Here is a 16,775-nt window from a genome sequence, read left to right as displayed (position 1 = left end):
CCTGTTCCGTGTCGTGACGTCACGATCGCTATAAGTAGTTGCGGCGTAAAGTTCGGAGCCCATTGTTACATTGTATCGAGAGGGGTTGGGTTGCGCCGGTTGTGGGCGAAAAGGTTTTTTTTTTTTTTTAATTTTTATTTATGCCCCATCTATTATTTTTCTTTCAATTGAATCGCACCTAACAATCGCGGTCAGAGACCCAGCCCTTTCCTCTGCTGCTCTCTTCCGATTGCAAAACAACAACAAAAAAAAGCTTCTCATAAAATAAAATGCAATAACATTACCTTCTCGATCGGCAGATTCACAGGGTGCAAAGTAAAAGATCTGTTTATATGTATATAATATATACTCGTGAAAAAATATAAAAGGATTGCAATCGGAAGGATCAGCCAGAAAATAAAGCTCCAAAAGGTGTCTTTTGCTTTTCTCTGCAAAGCTCTCGCCACCCCGGTTTCGGTTTTAACAAAAAAATAGGATTATTGCAATAAACTAAGGATCGTATCCTTGGAATTATTTATACTTTTTATAATCTATATATTTATTTATTGGAAGGATCCCTTCACCCCCAGAATTTTCAGATAAAATTTTGCTGCTTAAACCTCCCCCCAGCAGGAGCCTTTTTTTCCCCCCCAATCTCGCCGCCAGGTCTCGCCCTTCAAAAATTTCCCATCCAAATCCTTTTTCTGATCACTGGAGAAAAGAAGAAAACTGTGGAAAATTAAGCTGCTTTGGGGGAGAGGTGTCGCTTAACCAAACAGGTACCGAAATCTTTTATTATCGTTTATTTTAAATTTGTATTTGATTTTTGCTGGTGGTGGATTAAGCTTAGGGCTCTTTAAACCCAGATCGTTTCACCACCCCTCAGCCTGAAACTGAAAGGCAAAATGCTGGATTTCAGTTCATCGATCTAATCCATTTTGTTGGATTGCGAGCCATTTGTGATGTTGGCATTAGGCTATGTTTAGCTTCTGGGTGCATTTTCTCCCTTTTTCTTAGCTGCATGATCAATGAATTCCGGCTGTAAATCCACGGCAACCTCCCCTCCATTTTCGTCCTTCCATATTGGTGCAAACCAAGGAGAAGGGGGAGGAAAAGATAGGGAACGCGGCGTAGATTTAAAGAGGTTGTTGCAGGTTTTTTTTCCCTAATTGTAAGATTCCGCATTTTTAGGGCGACCTGACAGATACGGAACTGCCACTGTGAGTCTATATAGCCAAGGACCAAAAAAAAAAAAGTAGAAAGACTCCACCCTCTCAGATCGATGTGATTATTGTCAGTTTCCTGAAAGTTAGCAGGCTGGAAATTGCAGGCGCGTATCAGGGTGTTCGTGTCCCCTCTTTCATAACTTGGACGTGCACCCTGCTTTTTGGGTTTTTTTTTTAAATAGCATATGCGTGTGTGTATGTGTGCTTTTGATCCAAGGTAACATTCCAAATTTAATTTTCAAATGTACCGTTTTAGATCGGGGATGGGGGAGTCTCTTGCCAATTTGGTTTAAAGAGGGCTGCGTGGCTCTAGGTGCACCCCCTGATTTTTTCTCTCTCTCTTTTTTCCAAGGATACGTTTGTGTGTATGTGTGTGTGTGTGAGACACTGAAATAACGTTGCCTAGAAAACAGGCGTTTGAGTGGCAGCTTTGCTGCTCTTAGCAGGGCAGTAGTCGTTCGCCTTTCGCGGAAGGAGGACTTTGGCGCTGAGGCGGAATGACGCACAAGTTGTGAGACCCAGGTCGGACAGAAGCAGGAAGGAGACCATAACCTCCCCTTCCTTAGACGGGCTTAAGCCTTTTCGGCTTGGCAAGACACAGTCTTGAATCCACTCTTTTTTTTTTTTTTTTTTTTTAATATTTACTTTTCAGCCATCGCTGTTAGGGCATTTGAAGTGTAAAGCCTGTATTTACTCCGAGTCCCGGTTTCTGAAAGGAGGGGGTGGTTAGATGATCAGCCAGCAAGGCCTGAGTTTAGTAATCTTAAAAATTATGCTGATGTGAAATCCGCCAGGACCTCGCCATAACAGAGGGGGGGGGGGCACAAGCAGTTGTCGTCCCAGGGCTTTAGGAAATGTGGTCTCTCTTGCTACATCTTATAGCCTATCTAGCTAATGAATTCAGCCTAGTAGTTAAATGAAGATGCATGGGTTTTTTTGGGTTTTTTTTAAGAACATAAGAACATGCCATGCTGGGTCAGACCAAGGGTCCATCAAGCTCAGCATCCTGTTTCCAACAGTGGCCAATTTAAGTCACATGTACCTGGCAAGTACCCAAACAATAGATAGATCACAAGCTACTATTGCTTATTAATTATTGTCATAGCAGTTTAGATACAATTACATCTGTGTTGCTCTCCAGTGTTAGTTGAAGGTCTGCTGCTGCCCTCAGAGAGAGAATGCTTCCATTCCTGAAGCAATAAAGGGACAAGGCCATGGAACCTTCCCCCACTCATTCTAAGGCTACCACCTTTCTCCCTTCATTCGTTGTCTCTGCAGACATTAATGGTGCCACCCTTATAACTTTCAGGCTCTTAATAATCTGGACCTGGGCACATTTCCGCCATGCATTATTACAGTGCCCGGCATAATTTTTAATTAATCGAAAGTATGTGTGCAGCTGGATCTGGGGGGAGAGTAAGTATACAGGTCACACGTTTTTGGCACCTGGCGTTCACATAGGCTTCCAAAGAGGAGCAGGAAACCTGTTACATAGTTACAAGTGGGTAAAATGAGACAGACATTGGAAGAGCTTTGAATTCCTGCCTCAGAATGTCTCCTGACTTCCAACACAATGCTCTAACCTAATGGATCATCAAAAGTGTCATGGAGGACTCTCAGCCAGTCAGGTTTTGCGGACATCCACGAGGAATATGCATGACACATTTGCTTGCACTGCCTTCACAGCATGCAAAATTTTATCTCATGCATATTCATTGTGGATATCCTGAAAGCCTGACTGGCGAGGGTCCCCCAGGACAGGTTTGGGAACCCTTTGCTCTGGTCAGCAGGCATCTCCCCATGTCCATCGCTTAAAAAAAAAATACCCACAGAGAATTACATCACCCTTACAGGGCCCGCTTGGGTTTTTCAGGTGCCTAAAGGCAGACCAGAATTTTCTACTCCTTTTCCACATTCTGCACCTCCACCCCCTTAGCTTGTTAGTAATTTCTGCAGCTGTTTCTGGCAGCCCTGAGCCAGCTCCTAGCAGCAGCAGCTGAGCACTTACAGTTTCCCTCCCTTCTCCTGAGGCTCAGGATTTCTGCCCAAATAGGAAGCACACCAGAAAGGGTGGGATGGGCTATGGGGACTGTGAGCACACACCGCCTCACAGAACCTGCACTAATGTATACCGTATGCTGCTAGACAGGGCTGGATCCAGTTATGAGGTGGCCCTGCTGCTTTCAGTAGTCTCCTCTTTTCCTGTGTCTTTGAACCAGGCCCTGCACCCTCACTTGGAAATCAGCAAGCTGGAAAGGTCTGGGTTTGGACTGGTGAAATGAGCTGGAGAACAATGCTGGAGTTTTATGGCCCTGTGTACTCTGGCTTGTTTTCTCATTCTTTCTGTAACCAGATAGCTCCTTAAGGCTCAGCCTGAGGCAGTCCTGATCTCACCCCCATTGTAGGTATGGACTTGTAGTTCCAGTTACTTAACAAAGTGCAATGCAGTAAGGCCAAACCAGGACAGGCTGAGCCTATCCCTGAGACCTGGAGCTATCTAATTGCCTCACATTTCTCTGCCCATAGGCAAATCCCCCAGTGGATCAGACCCCCGAGAGCTTAATTTCCAGTGGCAGTAGGAGCAGGTGGCAGGTCTCTCTCATGCTGCAGCGAGGCCATCAGCCTCTGTACCAGTCAAACCTGGGACCCTGCCTTCCCAGCATCCCGCAGAGGTTATCCAGGTGCTGGGCCATCAATGTCGCTCTGCCATTTTTGCCACTCTCCGGTGGCTTTCATCCACCCAAATGGGAGGGAAGGTCTTTCAGCAAAGCATGCAAGTAGTGTCAGCTGTGCATAGCCTGGGAGTGGGTCCCAAGGTAGAGGAATGGATTAAAGTTTAGTTGATTTACCATTACCCTTTGTTGCCTGTCAATGGAACCTACTCTGAGTTGAGTGGAGTGGTAGGTGGAGTGCCTCAAGGACTGGTTCTGGGGCCGGTTCTGTTCAGTATCTTTGTAAAAAAAAAAAAACCTAGCAGAAGGGTTGGAAGGAAAAGTTTTCTTTGCAGACGACACGAAGACCTGTGACAGAGTGGACACACCTGAAGGAATAGAGAGAACGAAAAGTGATCTTAGAAAGCAAGAGGAGTGATTGAAGATTTGGCAGCTGGGCTTCAATGCCAAGAAATATAGTCATAGATTTGGGGGTGCAGAAATTCAAAGGAACTATACGTGTTGAGGGCAAGAGACTTGTGTGCATGAGCTGAGAGAGAGACCGCGGGGTGATAGTATCTGATCTGAAGGCAGTGGATCGCTGTGACAGGGTGGTTGGCCGAAGCCAGAAGGATGCTGGACTGCGTTGAAAAAGGCATAACCAGCAGGAAAAAGGTGATAAGGCCCCCGTACAGGTCATTGGTGAGTACTATGTTCAGTTCTGGAGACCATATTTCAAAAAGCATAGAGACAGGATGCAAGTGGTCCAGAGAGAGGCAACCGAAACATTGTGGGGTCTGCATCGAAAGATTTATGAAATGAGACTGAAGGACCTAAATATATATAGCCTGGAGGAGAGGAGGGACGGGTATTAATGATGCACGGGAATCGAGTCTTTTCCCATGGAAAGAAAGCTGAAGCTCTAAGGGGGGTAGACTCGTGAACAGTGCCAGGGCATGTTTCTTCATGGAAAGGACGGTGAATGCATGGAACGCCCTCCCAGAAGAGGTGGTGAAGACAAGAACGGTAATGGAATTCAAAAGAAGATGGGATAAAGAATGAGAACGAAGAAAAGGGGGTAACCTGCACTGAGCGGCACTTACAACCCTATCATTTACTATATTACTGTGCCCAAGGTGTTAACTCGGTTCGAGGCACATCCACTGCCAAGTCTTCAGTTTAATCTAGCAGGACTCGCTCCCATGCTGGGAAGGAGGTCCAGTGCTGTTCTGTTATTGTAAAAAATGATTTTCCGTTTGTTAGAGGGAGCCTGGCTAGCCAGACAAATTTGGGTAAGCTAGCATTAGTCCAAACAAAATCAAGTCATGTACCAGCTGGAAGGATGACCATGGCCAAGGCTACCATTAGCAGAGGTTAGGGCAGAACTACCCACAGCTTTGTGAAAATCTCATTGTAAATGAATGATGTGCTTTCTTATTGTGTCTGTAGTTTTGAACCAACATAAGACCTAATAATATCATAATATCTGTATATATTGCAATAGTGGACAATAGGCTTCAGATGTTACTGCAGCCACAGAGCTGCATCTCCGCTGAGACATGAGAAGGCCATTTCTCACTATTGCAATACTTTGGAATCAAGTAGCACATTTAAAAATATATTAAAAAAAAAATGTAAGCACTAATTTTTAAACCAGCCATTGCTTCCACAATCATAGCCTCCTCCAGTAAGTGATTGCAGGCGCTCATTTGCGGTAAGTCTTACCAAAAAAAACCTGTATGGCCGGCCCCTTTCAAGCTGTAGGGGGCAGTTAATGCTGCTGAAATTTCATCCCAGCACGTTTTATTCTCTTCGGTAAAAAAATGAAATTACAAAAGAAACATTAACCTGGGGTGGCTCAGGAAATTAGATCCTGCTGGCCTCGGTTGTCTAGTGTGAAGCTTTACATGACTACCAGAGAATCACAAATGACCTCATACGCACTCGAGCCAGTTGGGTCCTTGGTGGCTTTCTTGCCGCTTGCGGGCATGCTCATGTGAGCTATGGATACTGCCAGCTTAGGGAAGGCCCTGTGTCAAGGGGCCAGAACCAGATCCCTTGTAAGGAGGTCCTTTTGCCTAGAAGATGGAATGATTCACAGGCTTCATCTGTAAAATGGTGTGCTGGAAGAATCTCTCTTTGTAGCTGTAAGCAGTCAACATGTTTTATGATTGACTGGAGCTAACCCCTTTATGTGAGGAAAGCACAGATGCAAATCTCCAGGAAGTGATAGTTTCTTTCTTTGTTTTCCATTTGTAAACTTCATGCAGCCAATTGAGCTGAATCCCTCTCACCCCTGAATATGCATTTACCTCAAGGGGGCCTCTGATGACCTTTTTTTTTTTTTATAAATATTTTCTCATGTCTGCTGTAGAAGAGATAGGTGATGACCTTTGTTCAGCAATAATCCTTTCATAATATCTCATGAGCTGGGTTTACTTCAGACTTTGCAGGCATGCATTTGTCGTAGGATTCATTTTTTCTTAACTTCCTTTTTTAAATGTTTTCAAGGGTATTGTCTTAGAATCTTTGGAGGGTTTTTTTGCTATTTTACTTAAACATATTAGCTTGTCATAAATGACTTGTCTCTCTCTCTCTCACACACACCATGAACCAGTCAGGCATCTGTGTCTGTGATGTCGCTTGTGATGCTTCCAAAAGTGTCTTCTTCCTGGGTTGTGAGGAAATTGCCCCTGCAGTCTATAAGGAGGTGAATATGATAGAGAAATTTAAATACCTCTGAGATTTCAGTGCACAGGAGGTGGGCCTCTTTCAAAGAAATGAAGGGTTATTGGATGAGGGTGAAAGGGGATATCCTCAGGAGTAATCTAAGGAAATGTTTTTTTACAGAGAGATGGAGGATGCATGGAACAGCCTCCCCATGGAGGTGATGGAGACAAAAAGTATCTGAACCCAAGAAAGCATGGAATAAACACAGGTGATCTCGGAGGGAGTGGCAGGAATTGTAAAGCTGAGTAGTTGGCATGGATAGGCAGACTGGATAGGCCATAGTAGTCATTTTCTGCTGTTATCTTTCTGCATTTCTAAAGACTTGATTAGGAGGGTGCCTGTTTTCCTAGAAGGGCATCAGTGAGTGTGGGGAAAGGAGGTAATAGGGTGTATGCACCAATCCCAGCAGGCTGGTAATCTGGAGGCAAAAATTTGGTTCCAGCCAGGGAGTCTCAGATCAGCCACACAGAGGCATTATCCAGGGATGAGCTACTTGAAAACTCACAAATACCATAGCAGATAGAATTTATACTGTTTATCAGCAAAATCATATCCAATATGATTATTTTTTGTTTGCCTGGTTACTGATATTGCCTATTGGTAAGTAAACTGCAAGGGTTTCTCTCTTGAAAGGCTGATGAAGGCTTATTCTTTCCAAAGTTGTCAGCAACTTCTATTCTGCCTCCCAGGAATGGGTGAAATGGTGTTAGAATCTCATGCTGTGACAATTTGTAGGATGAATTCGCTGCTTCCCTGGAATCTGCCATGTTGCAAAGGACATCATATCACACCACACTACACAATCTGGCAATCAACCACTCTGTGTAATGTGAATGTGATATTTTTATGACATCGCTGCATCGGGAGCCAGCCAGATTCCAGGAACAGCAGGACAATTGCCCACTATAAGAATCACTGGCAGTGGAATACCTTAAGGTTCCAGGTCATCAGGGATAGGATAATCCATTCCTGGTTTTGGCCCATTAGTATCTCTGGACTTGTTCTTATATTTTTCATACATATAATTGGGTAAATTCACTTTTAGGGACAAAATGCATCCCAGTGACTCATTGGAAAGCTCCTGTACTGTCTCCTGTTCAGTCATCACCTGGAATATCCCTATTCCAACTAATAAGTGACCCAATGCTAGAAAACTGGACATAATGGTAATAGAAATACTATTGGTGTTTTTCTCTAATAGAAAAGACATCACAGAGGCTTATAGACTAACAGATTTATTGAGGCATGAAGTCTTAGACAAGAGTCCAGTTTGTCAGATGCTAATAGAATTATCAGTGCGAAGTGACTATTTGGTACTACATACAGAGAAACAGAAGATCCTCAAGTACTGGGAGATGTGTAAAAAAAAAAATACAGAAATAGTCCCAATTGTCTTGGATGCCACCATCTAGTCTGATTTAAAAGAACTTCCAAGTGATATGTTATCTGTACACATTCAATTACAGCTTATGAGCTCCAGAAAGAGGCTCTTTGGCACAATGCAAGTATTAGAATGAGTATTAGCAGTAACTTTGAGAGGACGAGATCATATCCAACCGATCCTATCATGGTTTGCTCACAGCATACCCATTGGAGACAGTGCCTGAAATAAATACATAAGAGCTTCCATTCTAGTTCAGACCAAAGAAGTCCATCTAGCTTTCTATTCAGTTTTGGACAGCGACAAGCAATGGTTGCTTATGGAATTGTTTATGAATAAGGGTGGTCTGCCCTCTGTCACATCTTTTGGTTTCCAGACGTTACAGTTTAGAAAGTCCAGAATCTGGATGATGGCCTTGCTGTGTTTCATAATCTGTCTGTCCCCTGTAACATATATTTATTGCATATTCAGGGACACCTCAATTATTTGGCTTGTCTTTACCCAAATGAAATGCCAAAGTGGGCAAAATGTCAGTCTTTTTACACAAACTGGTGGGATGGCATGGTACAAAAATGATTTTGCTTCACGACTGCAGTCACACGCCAAAGGCATGGTGATACCACAGTTCTCAGACACGGCACGATGAAAGAATATCTCCAGAGCATATTGACTGCACTGAGTGTTGGAGCTGCTCTTTCTATGTCTGTCTCTGATGGATGCTGTGGCCTGACTCAGCTCTCAAACAGGCTGACTTTGTTGCCATGGCAACAGTTTCTCGCATCTTAAAGCCAATATGCTGAACAAGGTGGAGAAAAAGAGAGAGAACCAGGAAGAGTTAATATTAGTGAGTGTTTTTGGGGGGTTGGCCATCTGAAAGGGACAGCTTTGAGATAGTGAGGCCCATAAATCACCTGGTAAATAAAAGTTAGATGCTGGTTTTGAATATCTGTATAGGTTTTTCTTTCCCCAGACTGAGACCATTCCATCATTGGTGTACAAACATAAAATTGTGACTTGCAGAACCTAGGGTTCACTGTATTTCTGCACATCCCTTAGAAATGAGGCATAAAATAGGCCTATGTATATATAGAAGAAGCAGAGAGCAGGTTTGATTACCATAAATGTACCGTAATTGACTTAGGTGAGAGAGTGAGCCCTGTGTTTCAGGTTTTGCTCTGTCAGCGGGGCAGAGGTGGAGAGGAGTCTGGGTTTTTATGCAGTAAATTGAGAGCTGTTGGGGAAACAATCCTACCAATGCAGTCTTTCTATTTAACAGTTGTTATATGGTAATATTAGGACACCACTGGCCTTACTGTTATGCAGATTTTATGCATGAAATTTAAGTGTAAACCGGCAGCAAATCTTTCTTAAATTGCTCGGATACCATCTTGAGACCCTCTGACCTTGATATTCAAATAAAATGTTACCTGGTGCCCATCAATGTCTGGTAAAATTATTATGGAGGGGGGGGAGGGGGTCTGGGTCAGCAAATGAGTAGATAGCTCACAAGTGTTGTCCATTGTGCTGCAGAACCGAAAATTGGTCCCCTATGGCTTCCTGTCTCTCCATCTAGAAAATAAGTAGCTGCCACTGTAAGAGGCAATGAGATCACCAAGAGCTGCAGCATCTGCAAGCAAACAGCATTGTGGTGCTGATGATTCAGAAGAGGCTTGGGTGGGGGAGAAACTGATGTGCTGGTGCAGCAGAAGAGTAGTCACGCCGGGTATCATGATGGTCCTAATAAAGAGAACCCTTTCCTCTCTTTAAGAGAACATAGGTTATGGTAATGATGGGATTGCACAGTTGCACTGTGATAGTGTTGCAGAAGAGGTGAGAAAGATGGTAGTGAGCACACTATTTCCTCGCACTGTTGTGCAAGCATTTAATGACACCAGATCGTCTCCTGCTGTAAGTGATCCTATAGCACAAATAGACGACTTCAGTTATGATAGCTAGAAAGGGATAATGTCCATTTAATGAAACGAATGTTCAGGTAGCAGCTTGAAAACTTTACACTGATCATTTTGTGAGGGCGTCATGTAAGCCAGCACTACAGTCCCATGCAACAGCATAGAACGTGTGAATGTTTGTGCCTTCTTCACCTGATGTGAAAAGAGAAGGTTATTTGGAGGATGTGCTTTCTTTTGGGGAACCAAGAAATTAAACAGAGATGCTATTGTTCAGCTATCTGAAGAAAGGGACACTATGAAGCCCCAAAGCTCATGTACAATAACATCTTTGTAGAATAATCATTCTTGATCCAATAATGCTATGAAAGCAGAGTTAGTCATTTAGGCTGCAAAAACCCAAGGGAGAGGTACAGTATAGGGGTTGAAATTCTTCTATACATGAAAGCAAAGCAGGATCTGGGGGTGATCATAAGGTGGCTAAACAGGTGAATAAGGTAACGGCAAAAGCCAGAAAGATGCTTGGCTGCCTAGGGAGAGCAATGGTCAGCAGAAAAAGGAAGGTGATACTGCCTCCTTTACACAGTTGTGATCATAAGTTTACATACCTGTGGCAGAATTTGTAAGATATGCTGGTATATAAAATGTTTTAAATAAATAAAATAAAATAAATAAATAAGATATAGCATTTTAAGTAAAACATGACTGATCAGACAAAACACGTCTGTTATTTTTAATGTTTCAAATCAAACTATTATGTATCACAGAATAGCAGAATCATTAAACCATAGTAATAAAGGAAATAATAAAATGGTCCTGTTCAAAAGTTTGCATACTCTTGAATGTTTGGGCTGATAATATACACTCAAGTTGACACATACAGATTAAGATGGCAGTGAAGGGTAGGTATCCACACCTGTGCCTTGTTTGATTGTAATTTGTATCTGTGTATAAATAATCAATGAGTTTCTTAGCTCTTGAAAAACCCTTGTGCATGTCATTCAGGGCTGCACTGACTTTGGTGGTTACTGAAGCATGGGGAAAGGAAAAGAACAGTCAAAGGATCTGTGAGCAAAAGTAGTTCAATTTTACAAATTCAAGAAAAGAATATAAAAAAAATACAAAGATTTGAAAATGTCAATCAATGTTCAAATTCTGATCCAGAAGTGGAAAATTATGGGTTATGTTAATAGCAAGCCACAGTCAAGTAGACCAAGAAAGATTTCAGACACAACTGCCAGGAAAATTTGTCAGGATGCAATGAAAAAACCACAAGCAACTTCTACTGAAATACAGGCTTCTCAGAAACAAAGTGGTGTGGATGTTTCAGCAGGCACAATAAGGAGATACTTGAACAAAAATGGGCTGCACAGTAGTGTTGTCAAAAAAAAGCCACTACTGTACCCATGCCAAACAGCACCTAGAGAAGACTCAAAACATCTGGAACAAAATAACTTGGAGTGATGAGACCAAAATTGAACTTTATGGTCATAACCATAAATGCTATGTTTGGAGAGGACTCAACAATGCCTGTGAAGAGAAGCACACGATCCCTACCGTGAAGCGTGAAGGTGGATCCCTGCTGTTTTGGGGAGGGGTGAGCTACAGCGGCCCAGAGAATTTAGTCAAAATTGATGGCAGGATGAATGCAGCATCTTATCAGAAAATATTGGAGGAGAATTTGCATTCGTCAGCCAGGAAGCTGCGCATGGAGCGCACTTGGACTTTCCAACATGACATCGATCAAAACATGACATCGATCAAAACATTAAGGTCAAGTTGACCCTTCAGTGGCTGCAGCAGAAGAAAGTGAAGGTTGTGGAGCGGCCTTCACAGTCTCCTGACCTCAGCATCACTGAGCCACTTTGGGGAGAACTCAAACATGCAGCTCATGCTAGACAACCAAAGAATTTACAGGATCTGGAGGCTTTTTGCCAAGAGGAATGGGCAGCTTTACCAGATGAGAAAATAAAAGGCTTCATTCACAGCTATCAGAAAAGACTGCAAGCCGTCATTGATGCAAAAGGGGCAATACAGGATATTAAGAACTAAGGGTTTGCAAACTTTTGAACAGGACCATTTTATTATTTCCTTTATTGCTATAGTATGGGGAGATGTGATACAGACCTTCAGAAACCTAAAAGGTTTCAATGATGTACGGACTTCAAACCTTTTCTGTTGGAAAGAAAACAATAGATCTAGGGATCATGAAATGAAACTCCAGGGGGGGGGGGGACGACGACGACAACTCAGAACCAGTGTCAGGAAATATTTCTTCAAAATGGATGATGGTGGATGCCTGGAATGCCATTCTGGAGGAGGTGGTGAAGAAGAAAACAGTAAAAGAATTCAAAGGGACATGGGATAAACACTGTGGATCCCTAAAGACTAGAAGACAGACATGTGAAGCATGAAAGGGGGTAACTTGCTGGTGTGGTGGTTACTACCCTTAGCAGAAGGCATGGAGATTACTACCCTTAACCAGTATGATTTGATGCTTTTAATGCAACTGCAACATTGTCCCCATTTAAACGGCAGGGGGATAAGAGGAATTTGATTTAGACACCAACCGAGGGCCCCAACTTCCATGGTCTGGGGATACTGTAACGTGGACATAAAGGAAGAAGCACAGGACTGCTTCTATGGCCAAGTCCTAGATGGAAACGAAGAAAGCGTGCATGGGGGGGTAACTTCCTAGTGTGGCGGTTACCACCCTTAACCAAATAAACCTGGATACTTTTGATGCAACTCCAAAATTGCTCTCTGCTTTAACAGCGGAGGAAAAGGGGAATTGGATTTAGACAGCAACCATCGAGGACCCCCGACTTTTACAGTCTGCAGAATTGGTGAGCATGGGGGTAACCAGCACGGTGCCCCCTTAACAGAAGGCATGGGATTACTACCCTTAACCAATAAGCCTCGATGCTTTTGATGCAACTACAACATCGCGCTCTGCTTCAAAGGAGGGGGGTGGGGTCTGAAAGGAAAGAAATTTGGATTCAGGGACAGCCAGCACGAACCATGACTTTTTTACAGTCTGGGGTACTGATGTGCAGACATTAAGGAATAAAACACAGGACTGCTTCTATGGCCAAATCCATAAGGAAAGCATGTCAAGCAAAACTGGCTGATACATGGGGGTAACCTGCATGGCGCGGCAGATACTACCATGGGAAGCTTGCTGGGCAGACTGGTTGGACCATCAGCCCTTTTCGGCCATCCTGTCTAAGTTTAATGATTGTGACTCATAATAGTTTTAATTTGAGCGACATTATAAAGAACAGACGTGTTTTGTCTGATCACTCATGTTTTCTTAAAATGCTGCACATCTTACAAATTCTGCCAGGGGGATGTAAACTTATGAGCTCAACTGTAAGTCCCTGGTGAGGCCTCACTTGGAATACTGTGTACAGTTCTGGAGACAGCAGCTTCAAAAGGATATAAACAGGATGGAGTCGGTCCAGAGGGTCACCACTAAAATGGTCAGTGATCTTTGTTCTGAAGCATATGGGGATAGACTTAAAGATCTAAACATGTACATCCTAGAGGATAGGGGAGATATGATAGAAACATTCAAATATCTCAAAGGTTTTCCATGCACAGGTGAGCCTTTTTCAATGGAAAGGAGGCTCTAGAACGAGGGGTCATGGGATGAGGGTGAAAGAGTGGTAGACTCAGGAGTGATCTAAGGAAATATTTCTTTTCAGAGATGGTGGTGGATGCCTGGAAAAGCCTCCCAGTGGAGGTGGTGGAGACAAAAACAATACCTGAATACAAGAAAGTGTAGGATAAACACAGGGGATCTCTGGGGGAGTGATGAGAATTATAATGCTAGATTGGGCAGACTAGGTAAGCCATATGGTCTATTTTTGCAATGATGTTTTTATGCAACATAACCTCTAAAGTATCCCCAGGACCAAGTATAGCAAAAAAAAAAAAAGATAATTCAGTGATGTGAAATGGAGATGTGACTTCAGTTTGAATCTGCAAGTGTGATCAAACTGACTTTTGAGTGGTAAGCAGAAGAGGATAGAGTGACTGTCCTAATTTGCAGCCCCTCGTTTTTTTCTCTTTCTCCACCATACAGTTCCTTATTTATTTATTTAAAAACTTTTCTACACCGACATTCATATAGCATATCACATCGGTTTACATGGAACTGGGGTAATATAACTTTAGGAAAGGGAAGTTACATGGAACAAGGAGCCACAAAAAAACGTGGTTGTAGGAGGAGAACGATAGTAAAACTGAGAGGACAGTGGCTGAGAGGTAACAGATTATAATCAGGCATAATTAACATAATTGTTAACATAATATGTATTAATTAACACAGTATCACATATAAAATGTGATACTGTGTTAAATCTTCCTTCCAGCTTCATGCAAGCTTCCAAGTTCTTTTACCCTGTTGATTGTAACTTTTTGACTCATTCCTATCTATTGTTTACCTTTTGTTTACTTGAATTGCTACCCCAGTTATTCTTGTTTATTGTAAACCGATCTGATATGGTTATTTACTATGAAGGTCGGTATATAAAACTGTTAAATAAATAAATAAATAAAATGCTAACTGATAAAATTGGGGTATACTTAAAAATGAAAGGGTAGAAGGAAATAATGGGCCGGGGGAGGGGCAGGGGAATAGGGATGGGAGGGTCGGTGATGAGAGGAAGATAGTGCTGTGGTAAGTACCATTGGTTATTACATGAGTAGGGGAAGCTAATAGAAGTACTATGGAGAATGCTAACTGATCAAATTGGAGTATACTTAGAAATGAAAGGGTTGAAGGAAATAATGGGCCAGTGGAGAGGCTAAGGGGGAGAGGGGAATAGGGGAGGAAGGGTCTGAGAAGAGGGAAAAAATAGCGCTGAGGTAAGTACCAATGGTTATTACAAGATTATGGGAAGCTAATAGAAGTACTGTGGTGAACAGTCTTCCTGCTAGACCAGTCAGTACGATTGAGATATCCCCTCCACAGGAGACAGAGACACACCTCTCTTATGATGTCACTTAGGGGGCTTATAATTGAGGTGTGGTCATGGTCCAACCCAGTAGTCTCTGTTTCCAGCTTGTGATGGCTGAGGCAGATCAAGGTTCCCATAATCACTGTTCTTCTGACCTGGTTGAGACCTTTTGACTCCTGGGCTACTAGTCCTTAGGGGCTGTTCCCCCAAGTAGAAGTGTCCCTAGGTATTCAGTATCAGTTACAACACCTGATCATATTCCTGGACAGCCCCTGATAATAGTGCATTACAACAAGAACATCAGAACTTGCCAAACTGGGTCAGTCTGAGGGTCCATCAAACCCAGCATCTTATTTCCAGCATTGGCCAGTCCAGGTCACAAGTACCTGTCAGGGTCCCAAACAGTAAATAGATCCCATAATGTTAATACCCAGGAAAACATAATGGCTTTCCCTAGGTCTGCCTGGTTAATATCAGTTTAAGGACTTCTCCAGGGACTTGTCCAATCCTTATTGTAAACCTAGGTTTACAATAAGGATTGGACAAGCCTTTACCACATTCTCTGGCAATTCCAGCGTGAGCAATTCCATGTGAGAGAATTCTTTTTCACTCAGTGTTTTAAATGTGCTACTTACCAAGTTTATGGAGTGTCCCCCTAGTCTTTGTATTTTTTATTTATTTATTTTTTTTAAATAAATAACTGATTCACATTTACCTGATACATTCCGCTCATTATTTTATAGACCTCTATCATATCCCTCCACAGCCGTCTCTTCTCTAGGCTGAACAGCCCTAACCTTTTTAGCCTTTCCTCATAGGGGAGCTGTTACATCCCCTTAATCCAGGGCTTCCCAAACCTGTCCTGGGGACCCCCACAGCCAGTCTGGTTTTCAGGATGCCCACAATGAATATGCATGATGTTAATTTGCATACACAGAGTCTCCATGGATATGCAAATGCATCATGCATATTCATTGTGGGCATCCTGAAAACCCGACTGGCTGTGGGGGTCCCCCCAGGACAGGTTTGGGAAGCCCTGCACTTAATCATTTTGGTCACCCTTCTCTGTATCTTTTCCAGTTGAACTATATATTTTTTTGAGATCAGCAACTGGAATTGCACACAGTACTCTAGGTGTGGTCTCACCATGGAGCGATACACAGGTATTATGCTATTCTCAGTTTATTCTCTATTCCTTTCCGAATAATTCCTAACATTCTATTTACCTTTTTGGTTGCTGCCGCACACTGAGCCTAGGATTTCAAAGTATTGTCCACAATGATGTCTAAATACTTTTTCCTGGGTGTTAATTCCTAAAATGGAATCTGCGTTGTGTAACGACAATGTAGGTTACTCTTCCCTGTGTGCATCACTTTGAATTAGTCCAAAATGGAGGAGTAGTCTCATGGTTCGAGCAGTGGGCCACGAACCAGAGCAACCAGGGTTCAGATCCTTGTGACCTTGGGCAAATCACTTCACCCTCTACTGCCTCAGCTACAAATTATTGTAAGCCCTCTGGGGACAGTGAAATACCTATAGTACTTGAATGTAATCCAATTTGAAGTGGCAGAAACCACTAATGATTTAAAACTCATAATAATTTTGTCTCATTTACAAATTTGTTCCCTTTTCCAGATCTTTTATAAATATATTTAAAAGCACCTGTGTCTGTATGGATCCCTGAGATACTCCGCCTTTTACCTTTCTCTGCTTGGTCCAATCTTTTAACCAGCTTGCAATCCACAATAGGACAGTAACTCCTATCCCATGTCTTTTTTAATTTTCTCAGGAATCTCTCATGGGGAATTCTGTTAAATGCCTTCTGAAAATACAAGTGCACTAAATCTACTGACTCACCATTATCTACATGTTTATTAACCCTTTCAAAAAAATGAGTGAGGCAAGACTTCCCTTGTGTAAAATCCATGCTGGCTGTT

The 16,775-nt window shown here is 42.7% G+C and overlaps 1 protein-coding gene and 1 long non-coding RNA gene across 2 annotated transcripts in view; one reads left to right on the top strand and one right to left on the bottom strand.

Moving 5' to 3' along the window:
- Positions 1-386, bottom strand: part of LOC115087579 — a 37,223-nt gene extending 36,837 nt beyond the window's left edge. Inside the window, exon 1 of the long non-coding RNA XR_003855544.1 lies at positions 285-386. This is a non-coding gene — a long non-coding RNA (uncharacterized LOC115087579). The remainder of the gene's footprint in view (positions 1-284) is intronic.
- Positions 387-633: 247 nt separating this feature from the next.
- CSRNP2 (cysteine and serine rich nuclear protein 2) overlaps positions 634-16,775 on the top strand; it is a 43,439-nt gene continuing 27,297 nt past the window's right edge. The window contains exon 1 of the mRNA XM_029594949.1: positions 634-758. The gene's annotated coding sequence lies outside the window, so the exon portion shown is untranslated. The remainder of the gene's footprint in view (positions 759-16,775) is intronic.

This window comes from Rhinatrema bivittatum, chromosome 3, assembly GCF_901001135.1.
Source record: "Rhinatrema bivittatum chromosome 3, aRhiBiv1.1, whole genome shotgun sequence".
NCBI lineage: Eukaryota > Metazoa > Chordata > Amphibia > Gymnophiona > Rhinatrematidae > Rhinatrema > Rhinatrema bivittatum.
The sequence above is the reverse complement of the archived record's forward strand: the minus strand, read 5'-3'. Positions and strand labels throughout refer to the sequence as shown.